The sequence below is a fragment of the Sinohyriopsis cumingii genome, chromosome 11, assembly GCF_028554795.1.
Source record: "Sinohyriopsis cumingii isolate HCF-2022 chromosome 11, ASM2855479v2, whole genome shotgun sequence".
Taxonomy (NCBI): domain Eukaryota; kingdom Metazoa; phylum Mollusca; class Bivalvia; order Unionida; family Unionidae; genus Sinohyriopsis; species Sinohyriopsis cumingii.
Window position 1 is genome coordinate 81,689,042 of NC_142971.1, and position 21,497 is coordinate 81,710,538.

Here is a 21,497-nt window from a genome sequence, read left to right on the forward strand (position 1 = left end):
ATTTGGCCATGTTAATGGAGATCGCGAATAAATATTGTTAAATGCGTTAGCGACTTCGTTGGCCGATTTAGTTGCTAATGGAGCCGCTTCCTTGTATCTGCTAGCGATATTAACGATAGTTAGTACGTATTTATATGTGACTCCGTCAACGATATCATGCGGCAGAAACATAATATCAGCCTGATGAACTTCATTAGGAACACTAACTTCGAAATGTGCGTAAGGAATTTTCTTAGGCGGCGGAAGATAAATTTGCCAGACGGCTTGTTTCGACAACCAAGAAACAGCTACGGGTATTTTTACTTTAGCGGCCTTCGCGAGTTTGGCAATTGCAGATTTTCCTCGCCAAAATCCTCGCGGAGAATAATATATTTCCTCCATTATTTATAACCCGCACCGAATACTAATTTACCCTTCATTGCACCTTTGATCAACCACGTTGCTAATTTTTCCCTGAAAGATTTATTAGGAATAGCGTTTATTGCATAAATTAATTTTACAACAGCGAGATGTCTTTGTTGCAGATCTCCGCTACGATAGGAGAGATCGTGAATGTAACATGCGTTATCGATAGAGTTTATTGGATCCTCACTCGGCTTTGGTTGATCACTTTCATCAAGTCTGATATCTAATCGAGTTCCCGGTCCGCAATAATTATATCCGGGGACATGTTTTTCTCCTGGATATTTTGCCCAGGGCAATCCTGGTAAATTACCTAAACTTGCGGCGATGTCACCTCCGTATCTTTTTTTTTAACAAATCTAAATTTACGTGTTCCACATTTCACGCATGTGCCCGCGATCGCATTTTTATTATTACGCGTCTTGACCTCAGTTAGGTTCTCCGTGCCAGTACGCGTGCGACATTTCACACAATATAAATCCATAATATATTATATCATGGATGTAATTGATTTTTCAGCGACGAAGAAACGCGAGCAAGTAAAACATCACGCGGCATTGCCGAATTCGATCAAAATGATAATAATTGGTCCATCCGGATAGGGCAAAACACAATTGTTGTTAAATTTGATAATGAGATGGCTAAAATGGGACAAGTTGACGATCAGCGTTGTTATCAAGTTTTAAAAGACTTTAGCGACAATGCATCAGAAATATCCGAAAACATCATCGAATTTATTACAGATATCGATGAAGCGCCATCCGTGGAAGATCTTAACGGAGAAAGAAATAATTTAGTCGTGTACGATGACGTAATGTTGGATAAGCAAGCGAATCCAGCCAGAATATTTTCTCGCGGCCGACACAAAAATACCGACGTTATTTACGTTACTCAGCGCTATACGCAGATTCCAAAAGTTATCAGAGATAATTGCAATATTTTGGCGGTATTTAACGGCGTAGATACGCATAAATTACGAAATATTCATCAAACTTGGTGCAACGGTGACATGGATATAAATATGTTCAAGAATTTGTTTAGCCGCGCTCAGTCAACTCCACACGGCTTCATCACGATAAATTTGCATGATCCACGATGCAGATATCGAATTGGTCTTGATCAAATATTTTAAAATTTGTTTAAAAAACAATTTGCCCCCGCGCTGATGTTTTTTTGCATAGTGACGATAGTCACGTGGGTCTGTTAATGACGAAAGATGACCCTCGTAGCAGCCCTTAAAAGTGAAAATAAAGGCTTTCTATAAAATTATTTCTGTAGAACTGTTTATTTTGGGTTGAAACCTCGGTCTATGATTCTCTTCTGCTTTGTTTCAAAAACAACTTGTCTCCGCGCTGATGTTTTTTATGTATATGCCATATGCATGATGGTCTGTTAATGACGAAAAATGACCCTCGTAGCAGCCCTTAAAAGTGAAAATAAAGGCTTTCTATAAAATTATTTCTGTAGAAGTGTTTATTTTTGGATGAAACCTCGGTCTATGATTCTATTCTGCTGCGCTTGTACTGCTCAGACTGCTCATAATAGTAATACATTCATCTGAGACATTCTCATACCTTGACAGAAGTTTATCTACAGAAATAAAATTGTCAGATGCCTTTGACTATACAGACATGTGATAGCTGTTGTAGATGTGTTATTACTATTTAATGTGAGTTATTTCTTAAGTAGTTTGTTTATTTCATTATATGCTGCGGGTTATTTAAAATTGAACATCACTGATGACCTTGTCCAAGATTATTAAAAGTTTTGTAAACAACACTGGATAACAATAAGGATTAACTATGACTTTTGAAATTATTCACACAGCCTGATATTGTATGGTATATTTTGTTATTTTCAATATTAACAAAGTACACGTTGATTACTCACCCCGGATGCCCATTTTAGGCATTCGCCAGTTCAAAACACTGAAATCTAACTTCTCGTGGGTTACAGCCTTAGGCTCTGCCATCGAGGGAACGTGCGAGCGGTGGGTCAGTGATTATTCTTGGAGGTTTCCCTGGTTCTTACTCCACCAGATTTACTGACTGACTTGAATATAATAGTAAGCGCTGAGAAATGGCATTACTTCCTTAACAAATGCAATAAAATATGTATTCTCTCGATGCTTGATGGTTAGCCCAACTTCTGTGGAGTGGCCAGATGTTAATATCTGAGTGTCATCAACGTACATTGGTGAGAGATCTGATGTCTATATATGACGCTTGAGAACGACCGATTCCTTATAATGAAGAAAATCGGCCATCAACATAACCTTATCGAACACGAACACATATATACATTTTCTTGAATTGTTGTCCATTTACACACTTTTTGTGTCATGTTGACCAAGTCGGACTTGAACCAAGCCAGGCTGCATCTTCAATATCAAATACATCATCGAGGCAGTAGATTAATACATCAAGTTATATTCTGTACAATGCCGCACACTAGGAGGGTGAGGACTGTACTATTTCCACTATTCAAATCAGAGGGAGGGTTTATATCTACTCTGAGAAGGGCAGATTCAATACAATGGCGATTGCGATATCAAGACTGTATATTGCTGAAAAGAGCTATTCGCAGTCGGATGAGATACAAATTGGGATATAAAATCTTTTACTAAGGATATATAAATAAATGTGAGGTTACAAACGAGGTAGTAGTTTTTTTAAGTAGGTTGAATGAACGGTTGGTTTCTTAAACAGAGACTTTACAATGGCAGGTTTGAAAAATGACGAGAATTCCTGAGATGAGCCAGTAGTTATAATAACCTCGATAATGAAGGCAATATTGAATCTAAACACTCGGGCAGAAGAACAATATTTGTTCCATTCTTTTAGCAGCTTCTGAACTATGCTTTTCAATAGTGAGGCTGGTGTAAAGCCACAGTGCATTCAGCCTTACATCATTCTCTTTCATTAGCAAGAAGCTGGTTGCTTACACTCTCATACAATGGAGAACACATTAGAATTGATACTCTGCACTAGGTTGCTGGGGCATATTTGTTCAAAATGAAAAGAAGTATATGAACGCTCATCTATATGGATAAACGCACTGACTTCCATTATTACTGCTTTGCGAGCAATGGCGTAAATACAGTTCAAATTGTAGTGTAGGTTGTTGTCTACTTCGTGATGTTAATCACAGAGCATGAGATCCTACCCCTAGGAAAGAGTGGGTCGATACGAAGCAAGACACGGGGAGAGAGATAGTGAGAGATTGAGAGAGAGACAATGAGACACATAACGAGACAGAGACGAGAAGTGGAACTTACTCATATGAAAAGCGTTAAGAACATTCGATGCCAGATGTAAAATACGTGCATTTCTGCATCTGATGTTGATGACATATGACATATCAATGTACAAAAGGTTAAACATGCCGACGCAATGGCAGACATTTTCGTTGCCCAGAGACACACCGTTGTCGAGCAAGGAAGAATTCGAACCTGCGACCCATAGACAGTAAGTGCTGCCCACCAGTCAGAGACTCTTGTAACGAGAGAGAACATGGTAGATGGAGGGCACAAATGATGGATGGTATTAGAAATAAGCAAGAAATAAAGCTGAAATGTTTAAAAAAAGCTAATTTAGTACTACCATGTTGACATTTCTATGTCTAAATGACTTCCATGTATTTAACACTAACCCCATCCACCAGACAATTGCTTCTTAAGTAGTCCCTATTTACGGTTTGATCTGTTTGAATGAAGATGTTTCATCTGTCGTCAACGTTTTAGCACGATTCTAGTTTAAGCAGCCAAGTGTAAACACATTGTTCTAATATTAGAGTTAATTCATTTTTTAACTAACATGTATAGCATTCGATAAAAGGGAAAATTTCTTGCTAGAAATGTGTCTGTGTATGTCTATTGATTAATACATGTTATACTATCGATCTCCTCAATATATCATGGCTCACCAACCCAATATAAGGCTGACATGACCGGACATAACGCTTAAAGGAGCATTTGTATTGTCATTTGACCCCAAATTATATCTGGTGAACCCTACATTAAAATAAGTTCATATAATATCATGGCTTACCAATCATATATAAGGCTGAGTTGACCTGATATAACACTTAAAGAAGGCTTTGTAGTATAATTTGACCCCAAATCTTATATGGCGACCCTACATTAAACTAAGTTAAAACAACAAAAAAGCTATGGTGTTCCATTGAGGTGAGATGATACTGATCTATAAAATATAGCGCTGTAGACCACGCGGCCATCCGGGCCCCCTTGCATTATGCAAAACTTCCGTAGATACATGTCAAAGAGGACACAGGTATGCCACCATTCTACCCATTGTGCAATTCACAAATACAGGTAGCGATACTTGACACCTGTCACTCCATCAGAAGTATGTGATATCTCTAAAACGTCACCTACACAACAAATATTTGACATGAATCCACTGAAAACACATCTTAAATACGTGTACTGATATTATTTGGTCTATATGAATAAAACCCCATTGCTATACCCTTCAAATCTGCAATATCAAAAATGAAAGTTGATTTGTTTTTCATAGTCTTTACATTCTTGTATTTTCACTTGCACATAGTGCATCCTTACAGTTCACGTTTCAATACAATTTTCCTTTCATGTCACACGACGCTTTATCTTATAAGTCTATATAATTATTGTTTTCAGCAAGAAAGTGTTTATATCTCTCACAATATTCCCCTGTATCAAAGTGTCACAGTCCTGAGGAATTTCGTGGAGACGGAGCAACAAAATAAGGGGCGCATTAGGGGTTACAGGTCACGAAAAACACGTAAATGTTAATAAACAAAATAAACAGTTTTTACTCATGGAACCCTAACTTAGAGGTTTTTGAATTCAACGTTTCTTATACATTTTCGAAATAAAGCTCATTTCTAAGATCAGAAACACTGGATTGATAAATTATTTTATTTTAAACTATTTAACTTTTCAAACGCACCGTCTGCTATGCAATATATATATATATATATATACATATATATATATATATATATATATATATATATATATATATATATATATATATATATATATATATATATATATATATATATATATATATATATATATATATATATATATATATATATATATATATATATATATATATATATTTAACAAGGGAATTATTTTCCAAAGAAACATTTATAAAATATATATCAGGTAGATATAGTTCATTTTTTTTGTTCCAGCTAAAACCAGTCTGATCTTTAATCTAATAAATTTGATTAATATCAGTCTAAATTGTATGTATGTATGTATGTATGTATGTATGTATGCATGCATGCATGCATCGATGCATGCATGCATGCATGTATATATGTATGTATGTATGTATGTATGTATGTATCTATCTATATATATATATATATATATATATATTTATATATATATATATATATATATATATATATATATATATATATATATATATATATATATATATATAGAATCATTTTTCTATCTATCTTTCTATATATAATTATATATTTATTTATATATTTATTTATCTATATATTTATTTTTGTATTTATTTATTTGTTTATCTATTACTAAGTGTTGTGTGGGATATTTACGTTCTGCATAATGTGCAGTTAGAACAATAGTTGTCATGTTTTTTATGTGTGTTATGTATTAGCACAATGGTGAAACTTCTTTAGATTTACTTATAGTTTACATTTTCTCTTTCTGATTGTGAGGTTGTTTAATGTGAAAATTAGGACGATGGTGGATTTGATTTTGGATATGCAATTTGAGACTAAAATGTACTCTTATTGTAATTTATTGCTTAGAAAAAATAAAAGGTACTGACTGGAACCTAATAGGAATGCTTTTAATATAAAAATTTACTGTTAAAAAGTTTCATTTTAAAACCAATTTGGAACTTTTTCTGTTACATATGATGCACTAAACTAGGTCGAATCATAAATGTTGTTTTGTGATTTGGCTGAAAGGCTATCGGATTATCCACAGAAGACGTGGAGCATCATTCTTTTGAACTATTCTACCTTTCCGGCATTAGTACACTAATCTATGCAACCTTTCAATCATTGTTACATGTGCTGTGCAACTTTTCATTAATTATTACATGGAACTTTGTCTTGTTTCAATAAGTATTACATCGAACTGTGCTACCTTTCATTGTTCCAGGGAGGCAAGTGATTATTCAGTAATTATTCCATGGAACTGTGCAACATTTTAGTCATTTAGCTACGAAACTGTCCTACAGTTGAGTCATCATTCTATGGAATCGTGATACTTTTCAGGTTTTATTCCATTTAACTGTTATTTTTTAGCCATCATTATATGGCAAAGTGCTAATTTTCAGCTCAGAAGAACACTTTTAAATACAGATTAAATTACAAGAGAAATATAAGAAATAATAAAAGCTGACAACATTGCCACACTGCTCAATCCATAACTTTGATAATATTTGGCAATTCCCTGTAACTTTCTTATCAATGTTTCACAAGTTTGGCTTGTTACATTCCTATGGAAATTTTCAAATTTCAGAGGTTTTATTTATACAGTCTCTCCACTTAGAATTTACAGTATTTCTTCTCATTCTTGTGTTTGTCTATCATTATTAATTGGATGACTCATTGTAAGACAAAGTGGAACTATGTAAATTTTAACTGTTCCCCATTCATACGAACAAAAAAGAAATATCTCATTCTTATTGAAATTGCTCCAATGTTTTATAAAACAATATAAACAGTAAATGCACATTGTAACAGTTTCCCAATTCTGTTACAGGTTTAGTAATAGCGCAATCGGATTGGAACGTTTCCCCTAGTTTTATTACAATAAAAAGAATATGAACTAATGTGTCATGGTCTGCATATATTAGTCATAGTGAATCTCTATTATCAAGTAGGCACACGTGCCTAAACTGTTTACCATCAATAAATTCTACATGACATATGCATAAGTGGTGTTTTTTTTTATTTCTTCCAAAGATTAATAAAAATTGTGTTTTTCTAAGCATGGTCATGTCAGGTGCTGTGCAATAAAACATTTTTTGCATGATGTAATGTGTTATGGCAAGTATAAAAATAACATTTGACATCTGCATATCTAGCAACCTTGCACTTAAGTGACCTAAATCTGTCCAATCTATGAGATTAAAAATAGTTATATTGCCTTTTTCAAGTCTGACTGATATTTTGAACAAGGCAGAAGAGTTTGCTTAGCTTGGATGCTTTTCAAAACTTAGTTGGTGATGCAGTATCCTCATATTTCATATCAAATTTACCAGGATGTGTTCCTTCTACCAGATTAATGTATATTACCTCATAAACGTATCTGAAATCTTCCATGAAATAGATCAACAACACTGGTTAGTATTGCAAAGTCTCCATGAAGCTTTATTTTCCTATTTACCTTTTATTGTTATTGACATTGAAATACTATTTCTTAAAATCATTTATCATGGTCCAGGTCAATCCTATTAGAAATTGATATTATTATATATACTAACAATTGGTTGAGGAATGGATGAGCATTTGTCGTTGTTACGTTAGTGCTTTCACCTGTATACGTTCAAATCTGTATCATACTAATTTGTCTTTTTTATTATGTGTACAACTGTATACGTTTAAATCTGGAACATTGCTCTTGTCTTTGTTTTTTTTATAGTGTGTACACCTGTATGCATTGAAATCTGTAACATAAGGACTTGTTTTTTATGTGCAAAATCTGGAACATAGGTCTTGTCATTGATTTTTATAGCGTATAACCTGTATGCATTGAAATCTGGAAAATAGCAAGTCATTATTTTTGTAGTGTATCCACACGATTACATTCAAATCTGTAAGATAGCACGTGTCATATTTTTTGTAGTCTGTAGACCCGTACGCATTTAAACAAGAATAATACAAGTTGTCTCAAAAATCACTGTGATCTATCACGCTTCACTACCCCTGGACAAAATATTATAGGTTGCATTGACCAAAACCACCACTCCCAAATATCAATTATAAGTAAACTTTATTTTAAAATTTATCAGCTTCTTGCCGTTTGGAAATATAAAAAATGCACCTTACTGGACATAAACATAACACATTATTATTGTTGTTAAACCTTTTTACAGTTGTCGCACATTATTACAGTTGTAACTTTCTTAGAGCCATCACACGTCCTTGCATTTGTAACACTATCTTACATTTGTTACACTTTTAAGTGTTCACACTTTCTTACAGTTTTCACACTTTCTTACAGTTTTCACACTTGAAATACATTTCTAACTTTCTTAGCGTTTTCACACTTAATTACAGTTGTCACACTATCATATAGTTTTCACACTTGCTTACTGTTGTCACAATTTCTTACTGTTGCTGCATTCCTTGTTTGTCACAAAAGTCAATAAGATTTCAGTAGAGTTGAAATATGTGTGACATGCTAATATAATTGTTTTACTAATATAGGCTATTAATAAGTTGGCCTGATAAGACCTGGTTGCAATAAATAGTTAATTGTTAGTTCCCATGTGTGAAGTTTATTGTTAGAATATTTTTCCTCTTTTATTTAATAATAATCCTTCACTTCAATCGAGTTAATTTTAGTATATATACAAGAAATTGTTTGTTCTTTAGAGCATGATCACTGTGGTTTGTTTGCATGTAGGTATTTTGGCAACAACACACGGTAATCTCGCGTTGAAGAATATTCCGAAGTAAAATGAAGTCCATATTATTTTACTTTCAGTTTAATCTATAAAGCAAAATGTATGTTAATCTGTGATAAGAACTTAATTCACTTACATGAACATATGATCTATTAGGATTTCAACAAAGTGAACAGTTTACAACTGACAAACTAATGTACCCACTATATAGGGAAATATAATGTACCCTAGTTCAACTGGTCATTGTATATATCACCTGTAAATCCTTGGATCAGTTCTGAGTTAGGATAGTTTTGTTTTAAAAGTAGTGTTAACATTTGAATATAAATCAATATATTATTTTCATGACGTGTTATATGTTTGCATGAATGTGTCAGTATTCAGCTGAAATACAAAATATTGTTGAAATTGGAAATTACTCGGTAGTCTAAAATCAAATCAGAGGTGTTGAAATGCAGATATGGTCTCTAAGCTTATTTTAGGTTTTGTAAAGAACATGTAATTCAATTAAGTTGAATGGTTATTAGAGAAAGCAATTGTTAAATATACACATCTTATACTTTCTGTCTCATGGTTTGCATAACTCATCACTTTATCAGGTGATCCGACATCAGGGCTCTTTTCTCGTTATAAAACTTTGTTGATAGCTTAAGGGTTACATAAAAGGGGCAGTGGCACCTGAACAATACCCTTGTTCCGATTAGGGACCCAGGAGTTGCTTGTCGAAAACTTGACCAATTCAAACTTGTTGACTTAGTAGCATGTAGGGTATTTGGCAAAATCAAACATTTCTCATTTTCATTTTTCTTATTTCTAACGTTCACCTTATTTTTGAATACCAAGGTAGCTAATATTTATAGAAGGAAAAGTTATATATGGATTTATATTCGAACTGTATTGCTTCTAAGGCTTATAAGATATAGCATTACAGACAGCATAAGATTAAGGGTATATCACCAAATTTAGCTGGGAGTTTTGGCACTTGTGTAATGTTTCTTCCGTGTTGTAACAAGAGATCTGTTTTCAACTGTTAGAGATATTCTTGTATTTACTCTAGCCCTTTAGAAATGTTTCCACCCACATTTTGAAAATGTATCAGCTCAAATTTATAAACTACGTTTTCTGTAATCCAATATGCTCTTAGTAGAATACATTTTAAAATGTTATAAAATTTCTATTAGAAATTATAGCAAAATGAACCTAAAAAAAAATAAATAAAAATAAATAAATAAATACATAAATAAATAAATACAGCCAGAGCAGGTCAGGAGAACACATTGGTCTAATAAATGCATTTGAAATGCTGGTTCATGTTATTTCGTCAAGATCTAACCTTTTATGATCAATATCCTCCCCGATGTTTCAATCTTTCGAACCTTTTATAATTTGTTTCCCAAACCAAAATTACAAACACATTTTATCACTTTTATTTCATTTAATATGCCCTAGTCTTACACCCAGTCGTGCGAGTAATGATACAAGGAAGATATCTGCAATAAGCTGTGTACAACATCCATTGTCCTGTAGCTCTGTATTTCCCAGTCATTATGGGTTGGTATCAATATTGATATATCCTATACATTACCCAATAATACTTTAATTCTGCATTTAACATTTTAATTGATCATATTATATTTTAATTGATCATATCTTTGTAATATACATCAATTTTCAAAACTCCAAAATGAAAACTAATCATTAATGTTTGGAAATTAGGTTTTATAAGTAGTTAGGACATCTATCTTATCTTTGTAGACCATTATCAAGATGACACTTATGTTAGGTTACTAACTGAAATTTCATAATTGTGTCATTTAATCACGAAAGCAGAATAATTGGAAAATGTATGTGAGGTTCAAAATAGGGTAGGTCATCATAACAAATGCAAGCAGATGACTGTTTCAGAAGATATAAAACGAAGAGAAGAATGAAGGGAATGAAGATCAAATATATACATTGTATCACTTATATACATATATATATTTCAAACGTTGTAAACTAATACAGGTGAACACGAGACAACCATAATTAAAAACTGATAAAAACATTTTTGGTTTCGGTATTTGGAAGGACGAAACCTACTGGTGCCTTTTATGATCACAAATCACTGTATACTTGATTTGTCTCCCTCATTATGCTTTCTTTATATTTTTTTGTTAATTATTCTTCAGACTTAAATTCCATACACATATCATGCTTCTCATGTTTAAAGTGCCCTGACCTGTCCTTCATATATGATTAGTTTCGGTATTTGGAAGGACAAAACCTACTGGCGCCTTTTATGCTCATAAATCATTGAAGTATTTTATCTCCCAGAGATAATGTTTTGCTGACAGTACAAAGGTCAGATAAGATTGCGCAATTCATTCCATGGATGTCTGTGTTTGCATTTAAACCTCCAGGTTACTGTTGGTTTGAACCAGATCGTGCAAACATGGAATAGCGAGGACCTACTGAATGTATAACACATGTTAGGCAGATTTTGGACTGTTTGTTAGGAATTTGGCATCCTCAGATTTCTTAATCCAAGCTTCAACTTATTCGTTAAAGTCCAGAATAGCCCATATTTATGTAATCAAAAGTAACATATTGGCCTAAATCCAAAATGTATTGCTTTAAAGAGGATAATATACCATAATTATGTTTTTATAAAACGATAGGTTCAGCATATTGCAAATCACCATCTCATGTTCAGCCTTGGGTCTCTTAGCCACTCCTGTATTCTTTCTTCCTAGTCATATCAAAAGACGGGTTCAGTTGGATGAAACAATTGTGGATGTTTACCCCTGCCCTATACAAGGAAATGTTGATCCAAATATAAAAAATGTGAATACCCATAATTATGAAAAGAGTAATTTATGATAAATTATAAAGTTCACAAATCATCTATCAAAATATCAACTTACTTTAAATTATGTTATTGGAATTTGAACCTGTCATAAAGTATTTGGTGGTAAGTAATTGTGAGCATGGTTAATCACATGCCTGGCCATCCCATATCGACATATCTTGACACCGTCTTTTTGCATACATTTTTATCTATAATACGTCGAATTTAAAAAATGCCATGATATTCAAATCTGTCTGTGCTCATGCATTATCAATATAACACATTACGAAATGCAATAAAACCTGGTTTGTGGTTTTTAAATGTTAAAAATAAACGAATTAATGAATAAATAAATAGCGATAGAGCTGGTCCTTAGAATAATAAAATCAGAGCAGGTCACAAGATTATATGATTACAAGACATTTCAAGTGCCAGAATTCACTTTCTGAATTTATATTTGTTTTACCATTTATAATTTGCCAAGTGATTAGAGCGACCGCCTCGTATGCGGGATGTCGCGGGTTCAAAACCTGGTCAAGTCATACCAAAATGGTACTAGCAACCTCTTCGATTGGCTCTTGGCATTAAAAGGTGAGTGTTAGAACTTGTCGTCAGGGTGTCAGGATAATGTGACTGGGTGGGACATGATGCTATTTATATGTGGCGACATGATGCCCCAGTGCTAGACATAACTATAGACTGTCCCACCGCTGATATCAAAGCAATACGACTAAAAAAGTGCTAAAGCTACATTAAAAATCAAACACACACACACACCATTCATAACTGATCTCTCTCCCCCATCTTGCTATCTTAACAACTTTTAATTATTTATTCTTCAGACTTAAATTCCAGACACATCATATCAAGCTTCGCATGTTTAAAGTGTCCTGATCTGTCCCTCATTATCATGAGTACACTGCATCACACAAGGTATGACATGTATCATCATTAACTGGGTATAAATGAGTGTTGTCAGTATTAATATATCATATGCATTAACAAGTAACACTTTAGTTTTGTTTTTCACAATTTAATGGATCATATATTTAAAAAAATGTTGGTTATATATGTCAATTATTTTCAAAATATTGAAATACATTATTGCCCTCATAAAACACGTTTTAATCACATTGGTTAGGTAAAAGAAGATAATTTATTCCCAGGTTGTCAGATTTTAAATAGCTTAGTTTATGTCGAAGATCAGCCACTTGCAATATTTATCTTACTCACTATTCAGCCATATTGCAGTTTGAACCGAACAAAAACACCTCAAGTTTGTAAAGAATTAGAATTATTTTATAACAAGATAAACTAATTAGATAAACTGGTTAGTCATGTCTGACCCATTTCCATCTCATACGGACAAATTGTAATCCCAATGTCTTGCAGACGTTTTGACCTGTAGGGAAACGTACAATTATTACTAAAACAAACCTAATATATTTTAACTAGCTACAAGTCCATCCAATCGTTTTATAAAGATTGTATATGAAAATAGCTAAGGTATTCAAGTTTTTCTGTGTTGTCACATGTCAGTACAATACATTATGGTATGTTATAAAACTTTGCTTGGAAATAAACTAAAACATATTTAAACGTAATAACCGATGAATAAATATAAAAAAGATCCAAGAACACATGGATCCAATAAATTCATCAAATACACCAGTTAACTTTCATTTTAAGACTCTTTTATACCTTTATCTTTCATCTTGCACCCGCATTCCTTGTTTTTTATTCATTTGAAATGTTTGTCTTATTCATTAGAATTTAATCACAGACACGTTTTCTTACATCTGACATATTTAAAAATGCCCTAACTTGACCCTCTTCTTGTGAGTCACGAAACCAATGACGATAAAGTTAACTGCTGAAATCTGTGTGAAAAATGCATCGTCATATAGGTTAACTTTTCCAGGGGCTTAAGGGGTAATATCAATATTAATATATCCAATATATTACAACTAACACTTTAATTCTATATTTCACCTTTTAATTGATTGTATTTTTGAAACCAGACTTTTTGTAACATGTACCACTTTTCATGTCTCCAAAATCAAGATCAATCAATAATTTTGGAAATAAGGTTTTATTAGTAAACCCCAATCTTGCTGATCTCTGTAGACCACTGCTAATACCACACTTAAATTTCATTACAAAAGTTTTCTAGCGTTGTAATTTATTCTGTAAATAGAATGCTTAGAAAACTTAGAGAGGCTAAAATAGGTTAGGTCATTAAAGTACACACCTGCACATGACGGTTTCTCAAGGTACAAACTTTAGGAAAGAAAATAGTGAAAGAAAACTAAAAATATATATTCACTCAACTGGTTTTCTACATTCCTCAACTGTTACCAGCTGTTATAGGTTAACATAAGATACTTTTAATTTAACATTGATATGCATTATAATTTTTTCTTATGTTGCATGATAAAATATTCCAGTGCCTTTTATACGCTTTAAACACTGAAGTACTGCATCTCCCTCAGAGAACACTTTGTTGACATTAGTATAGTAAGGTAAGAGGGTTCAATTGATCAAACAGATGCCTGTGTCATTTCTAACTAGCCAGTTAATTCTCAATTTAATCTTTAGGCACAGTCATTCATGTATTTGTTTTTCTATTTCATAACAAAACTCATGCTGATTTGGACGAGATACTATTGTATTTTACCCCTTCTTTTTAAAACAATGTTTTGACCCAAATATTAAAATATATCAGCCCAACGTTATAACAAGAATAAGTTATGATGGAAATGAAAATCAAAACTCAGCTATTTGCAATATTTTTCGTACTACAAAGTATGCTATGTTGCAATTTAAACATAGCGTTAGCAAAGGATTCCAAGTTTGTTATATCATGACAGAGCATTAGATCGATAGACAGAATGGTTAATAATCTTCTGACCTTATAAAATCATTTCCATAGCATACCCACATACTCGTCTCCAATTTCTACCATATGTTACAGACTTTTATGGAAAGAATAGTTAGTGCTGAAAATACTAAGTCTTTAACCATCTTCTCTATTGTAGATTGGATTTTAAATTTTAATACATTAATGAGCGAGTAAATAAATGAAACTAGTATAGTACAAGATAACTCAATGTGTAATAATTTCATTCAAAATGATAGCTCATTTTCACCATTTTTATCTCTCTTTGTCTTCAATTTCAAAACCCCAGCAATTATTTCCATCCATCTTGCACTTGTTCTTCAGAATTTAAATCCTTCACATATTGTAACATCTCTCTCAACTGTTAAGGTGATCTGAACTTACCTTCATGAGCATGGGACATGATACTTACTAATATATTTGCATTATATTAGGCACAACATGCAAATAATGGGTAAACACGGTATACTAATCATAATCATGCACCTTGATGATTAAACTCGTCATTGTCATCTAGATTGATTAGTGAACTAGGTTTAGTAAGCACAGTCATGTCGCTTGATGCCTAGACTTGTCATAACATTCATATTAATCAAGATTAATGGACAAACTAGGCGTAGTAATCATAGGCATGTAGCTGGATGCTTAGACTTGGCAAAGCATGCATAGTCATCTAGCTTGATGGGTAAACTAGTCGTAGTAATCGTAGTAATGTGGCTTGATAGTTAGACTGTGCACATCAGTCATACTGTTCTAGCTTGATGGGTAAACTAGGCGTAGTAATAGTGTTGTAGTTTGATGCGTATACATGTATAAGCATTCATGCTTATCTAGCTTGATGGGTAAACTAGGCGTGGTAAATCTTAGTCGTCCGGATTGATGGTTAGACTTGCAACAGCATTAACAGTTCTCTAACTTGATGGGTAAACTAGGCGTAGCAATCATAGTCATGTAGCGTGATGTTTAGACTTTGGACAGCATTAGGAGTCATCTAGTTTGATGGGTAATCTGGGTGTAGTACTCATAGTCCTATAGCGTGATAGTTAGATGTGCACAGCATTCGTCCTCTTCACGCTTGATGGGTAATCTAGGCGTTGTAATCGTAGTCATATAGCATGACGCTTAGACTTGGAACAATATGCATAGTCATCTAGCTTGATGTATAAACTAGGTACATTACTCGTAGTCATGTAGCGTGATTGTTAAATGCAGTCATGTAGCTTGACTTTTAGACTTGGCACAGCTAGCATAGTAATGTACCTGGACTGTTGGACTTGGCACAGCATGTATTGTCATATAGCTTGATTACATATAAATATTATGTAATGGCCCTTTTCTGTGTTTCTTATTTTCTTTGGTCTTTATTTTATTGAAATCCTGCATCAAAACGAGACATTTAAAATATGATTTGTTTGTGATTGTATTCCCAACAATTCTCTATGAGACTACAATTTCAAATATACATTATTTACTTTAATGCAGTGGCAAATATATGTAATGTCAGTCGACTTCCAAGTCACTTAATACATGAGATGTCATGTCATGAGGCTTCAAGGCTTTGACACATGATATGCAATGTCATTTGCCTCCCAGGCACTTGAAACATACTCTGCCATGTTGTCATACTTCCAAGGCACTTGACAATTATATTTCATGTTATCAGGATTCAAGGTATTTGACACTTACATGTCATGTCACTGAACTTCCAGGCATATGGCATGTCGTGTTATTGAATTTCCAGGCACATGATACACATCATTTCAGGTCATTGGGTTTCCAGGCACTTGTCACATAGCATGTCAAGTCACTGGGTTTCCAGGCACTTGATACATATCATTTCAGGTACTTGGGTTTCCAGGCACTTCATACATATCATGCCATGTCACCAGGCTTCCTAGGAATTGACTCACGATATATCATGTAATGGGCCTTTCTGTCACCTGGCACATGCCATATCATGTCAAAGTTCTTTAGACACATGGCTATTCAGTATATATCTAACCTTAACAATATCTTTACCATTTTGGAAAGAATAATCAAAACAGACTTCGGGATAATTTTGATACTGGTAGGTTTATTGTGTAGGTTTATTTCAAACAAACATTTCTAAAAATCTATCAAATTTTCAGAAAATATTTTATTTTATATTGATAGTTTTTTATGGTGCTTTTAATATTCTTGTTTGGAATAAGAATAAAGAAACTAATATTGACAAAATCACACCACCTACTTTCCACTTCGAAATCCTACTTTCATATGACAACCTGACATGAAAATTACTCTAGAAAATAGGTACCCTTTGGTTCATTGGTGATATTTTGATCTCAGGTGTTGAAACATTGACTGGAGGCCTTGTTCGCATGTTTATAAGGAATCACACATAGGGTTTGAAAGAAAGCTTATGTATAAAATCTCAGTGTATTTATAAGCCTGAATTTCCTCCAATAAACTATAGATCCAAGTTGTCAAATGTCAGAATAATGGGCCCTGGATATGATCACACCTCTTATATATGGCTTCCTAGGTACATATTTATTAGAAAACATTTACTGGTATGTTAAATCAATCTACTGTTCATTTTTACATCAGTTGAATTGAATTCTTGCCCTGTAAGGCAGCTGGAAAAAACTATCTGCTGCTCTGGAAGAGCTTTCTCATGCGCACAGACTTCTGTGTGAGTGTTTAAGAGATGCTCTAGATTTGTTGATTTATCTCACTTTTTATTACAGTATGAATCTAGATTATTTGGCTATGGTCAAAATGTGATTCCTGCAAAGAGTGATGATTAGTGTTATAGAATGACATTGATATTCCTACATATATGGATGATGAGTTTTGCTGACTGCTTCTCATATCAAAACCCAATTTTGAAGCCTGCGTCAACTATCGTTAACACTGTCCTGAATTTCATTTTGAGAGAACTGGTTAAAAGAAGACCATCTCAGTTTAAACACAATTGCATATTACATGAAGTTATCTTGGGGGCCTTGATAACTTCAAGAAGAGAGTTGACGTGCTTGGGCATTAGTATTCCGAGATATTGTGCCAGTCTCAAACAATCAAGACAGTTTTAAATAATCTCAGATATTATTTGCTTATCCAGAGGATTATGAAATGTAAGATACCATCAACATGTTTATGGAAAGATACAGCTTCCTAGGAATGAGTTGTTTTCCTGTTAGTACCCACATTAGCATACGTTTCCTGGGAATACATGGTGCCCAGGATGGTACCCGCATTAACATACGTCTCATATTTATTATGAGTTCCCTGCTTCGTACCCACATTAGCATAAGCTACCTGCAAATAATTGGTGTCCTGCTACGTACTCATATTACCTTAAGCTTCATGGGAATGTTGAGTGCCCTGCTTTGTACACATGCTAAAGTAAGAGTACCCAAGCATTTTACACAAACATGTCTGAACAGGAAGGCATGTCATTACATATGGTTGCAAGCTTTTTGCGATGCTAATATCGTTTTTACACATCATTTTTAGGTGTATCTCTTAGTTCCCATGAAGCTTTGAAAGCCACTTAAGGGTAAATTTAGACGACTCAAACCTTTTGAAGCAATGTTAGTAAATACTGCCTTTATCATAATAGTGCTATGTTGTGTGTAACATAATGTGTTTCTGATGCCTCATGAATAACACTTTAGTTCTTAATATTTTGTGTTAGAGAATAAATGGTAGAAGTTAAAAATGTTAAACATTTGTCCCTTATTTAGTTATCATTTTTTAATTATGGCCGTGGCCCAGAAGCACAAAAATCTAGATTTTTTTAATTTAATACTTATTGATCATATTAATAAGAAATGTAGGGAGCAAATTTATTAAAAATCATATTATTTTCAAAACTCTAAAGATCAACGCATAATACAGTTTTATCTGTCATTGGATTTTGACAAATGTTTGATGCAACTAATATAAAGAGAAATAGGGAGGAGAGGTCACTGCGACTCAAGGAAGTATTCAGTATTCTGTAAGTTGCTTCCGTGGAATGGGATGGGGGTTCATACACTCTTTCTGACGAGTATATTGTATTTGACTTTTACCACCTAATAATGTTTTTCCAACTAAAATGATGTCTTCAATACTGTCTTCCTTTCTGCAAATCAGAGCAAAATAATTTTGTTTCAAGCTTTTTTCTGCTGTAATATTAAAAAAGATTCATAGAACAAATAACATATTGTATTAAATGTTTGGACCATAATGCAATACTGAAATAGTTAATCAGTGCTGCTCATGCCATGAATTAATATTAATGAAATAGAACATCGTGAAATTAGGCATCATCCAAGTAAGTGGATAGTGAACCTCTTAGACATGATGTCTCCATACAATTAATTCGTCTTCATTTAGCAGTATCGTTTATGTAGTTTATCACCTTTTAATGTTTTTCCAACTAAAATTATGTCTTCAATAATGTTTTTTTTCTGCAAATCTGAGCAAGATTATTTTGTTACAAACTTGTTTTGTGCTTTAATATTAAAAAAGAATCCTGGAACAAGCATACTCCTTTGTATTAAATTTTTGAACATTGATGTAATACTGCACTATTTAATATTAATCAAATAGATCCTTGTAGGATTATGCATCATTCAAGTAATTGGATGGTGGGTCTCTGAAACACGATGTCTCCATACAATTAATGCATCTTCATTTATGAATCAAGGTCTTTATGATTTTACTCTAACGTTAGTCCAAAATTGCCTGGGACTAGGAAATGTTACTAAACGTTTTAAAGGTAGCTCTCTAAAAATATAATGCAATAGTGAGGGGTGAGGACTGAATAGGCAAAGATAAAAAGGCTTGAAAAGACATCACTGACTATAATACAGTTTAATTTGCTATGAAAAGGCCACCCATTCTCTCAGCAAAGATATGGTCTCTCAGACCAGGTAATCTAATTGTAGAAGGTCATTATCAACATGACCGATTAATATGAGTATATAAAATATGGTATTTGATGGTAGTGCTGTCAAGGGAGGTTTTACAGTATTGTGAGAACCGGAATATTTAATCTGTTTTATGTGTGAGACAAGGATGATATACTCAATATAAACATTTTTTTAAAAAGCATTTCTGGATTGTATTGTGAATGATAAAATGAAACAAAACAAAAATATTAAAGTAACCTGCACATAAAATAAAGGTCTTGCAAAAATGTAAAGTAGGTTATTATGCATTGCAGTTTTCTTCTGCTGATCTATAAGTGCTGACTGAAAATAGTAAACTTTTTATATTCTCCCTATCATATTACATAATCGTACATGCTGCAGATCAAACCATTTAAAAACACAAATATTCAGGTAATGCAAAACCTAGCATGAATAGTATATACTCTCTTCATCCTATCATAGATGCAAATAATACCATTAATATTCAGGCAATAAAACCCCAGTATGAATAGTATCTACGAGTAAATAACATTTAGTATAAAGGACAGTCACTGTACACAAAGCATGCAATCAAATATCCACAATCCAAAAAGACACATTTTCCAAATGTCCCATCTTTATAAAAATTCACGTTTCTGAAAAAACCCACTAATTTATAATAATAAATTAAGAATATGAAATTGTCTTGAAATTTAAATACATTAATGAACAAGTAAATATATTACAATAGAAAAGATGGTTAAAGACTTTTAGTGTTATTAATTTTGAACTCAGATATACTTGACCAGATGGTTAAAAGTACTTTTGAAATGCATCCTGGGGAAGAATTTATTAGTTTTCAATACAATGAAAGAAATTTAATTTGGCAATTTTCAAACTTTTCAAATGTCAAAAAAACAAATGAAATGTTTCTTAAGCTATTACAAAACCCATCAACATATTAGAAAGATATAGCTTGCAGAAAAGGCAAATAAGCATTCATTGTTTCTTACTTAGACTTGTATTTTGTTTTGTACATAACATATTTTACAAGACTAATGATGACTAAAATTTCTCCCTATGGATCCTCTATCTTTTATGTGCTTCGGATGCCTCTCTAGTATTTTGCTTTTCAGTGTTATTTATTATGAAGTCCTATGAGATCTTGAAGCATTTTCTAAAAAAAAAAAGATTTGGACATTTCACTGTAGTTGTTGTTTTCCTGAGTTCCTTCATGCTCAACAAACCTTGAACGTGTTAAAGACCTATCTGTGATTTTTTGACATTAGACATGGATCATTTTTAAAAATGTTATCAAGCTCTCCTTTATGTTTGTATGGAATTATATTTACACAGACTATTTTGTTCATTTTCATTTCTGCAGCATTAATTAGCACATTCCATATCCCAGAAACTTGATCAGTATTATAACTGTACGCATTGACCTTCATGGTGAATGTAATCTTTTCGGAATTATTGTTTGCTTCAAGGTGCCCAATTTAAAAGTCTCCTTTACACTTGTTTGAGGACCGATTCTTCCTTATTCCAATAACCTGGCTCTGAAATATATTACTGTTTTCATATCTGTCACACTAGACTTTTTAAATAAAAAAATATAATACACTGAGCATACCCTTTTAGAAAGTTAGTATTACAAACATATTGAATATGTGGTTTGGTTTATGATTGATTGCTGTGCTCTGCCTTAGAGATTTTAGAGGATATTTTACTTTCAAAGGTGTATGTGATTTCTTGAGCATTGTGTAGCTGTGGTATTTGTTCTAGGTGAGCTGTATATAAAGGCATGTCATTGAGATTCACTTAATATGCATTACAATTAGTTTGCC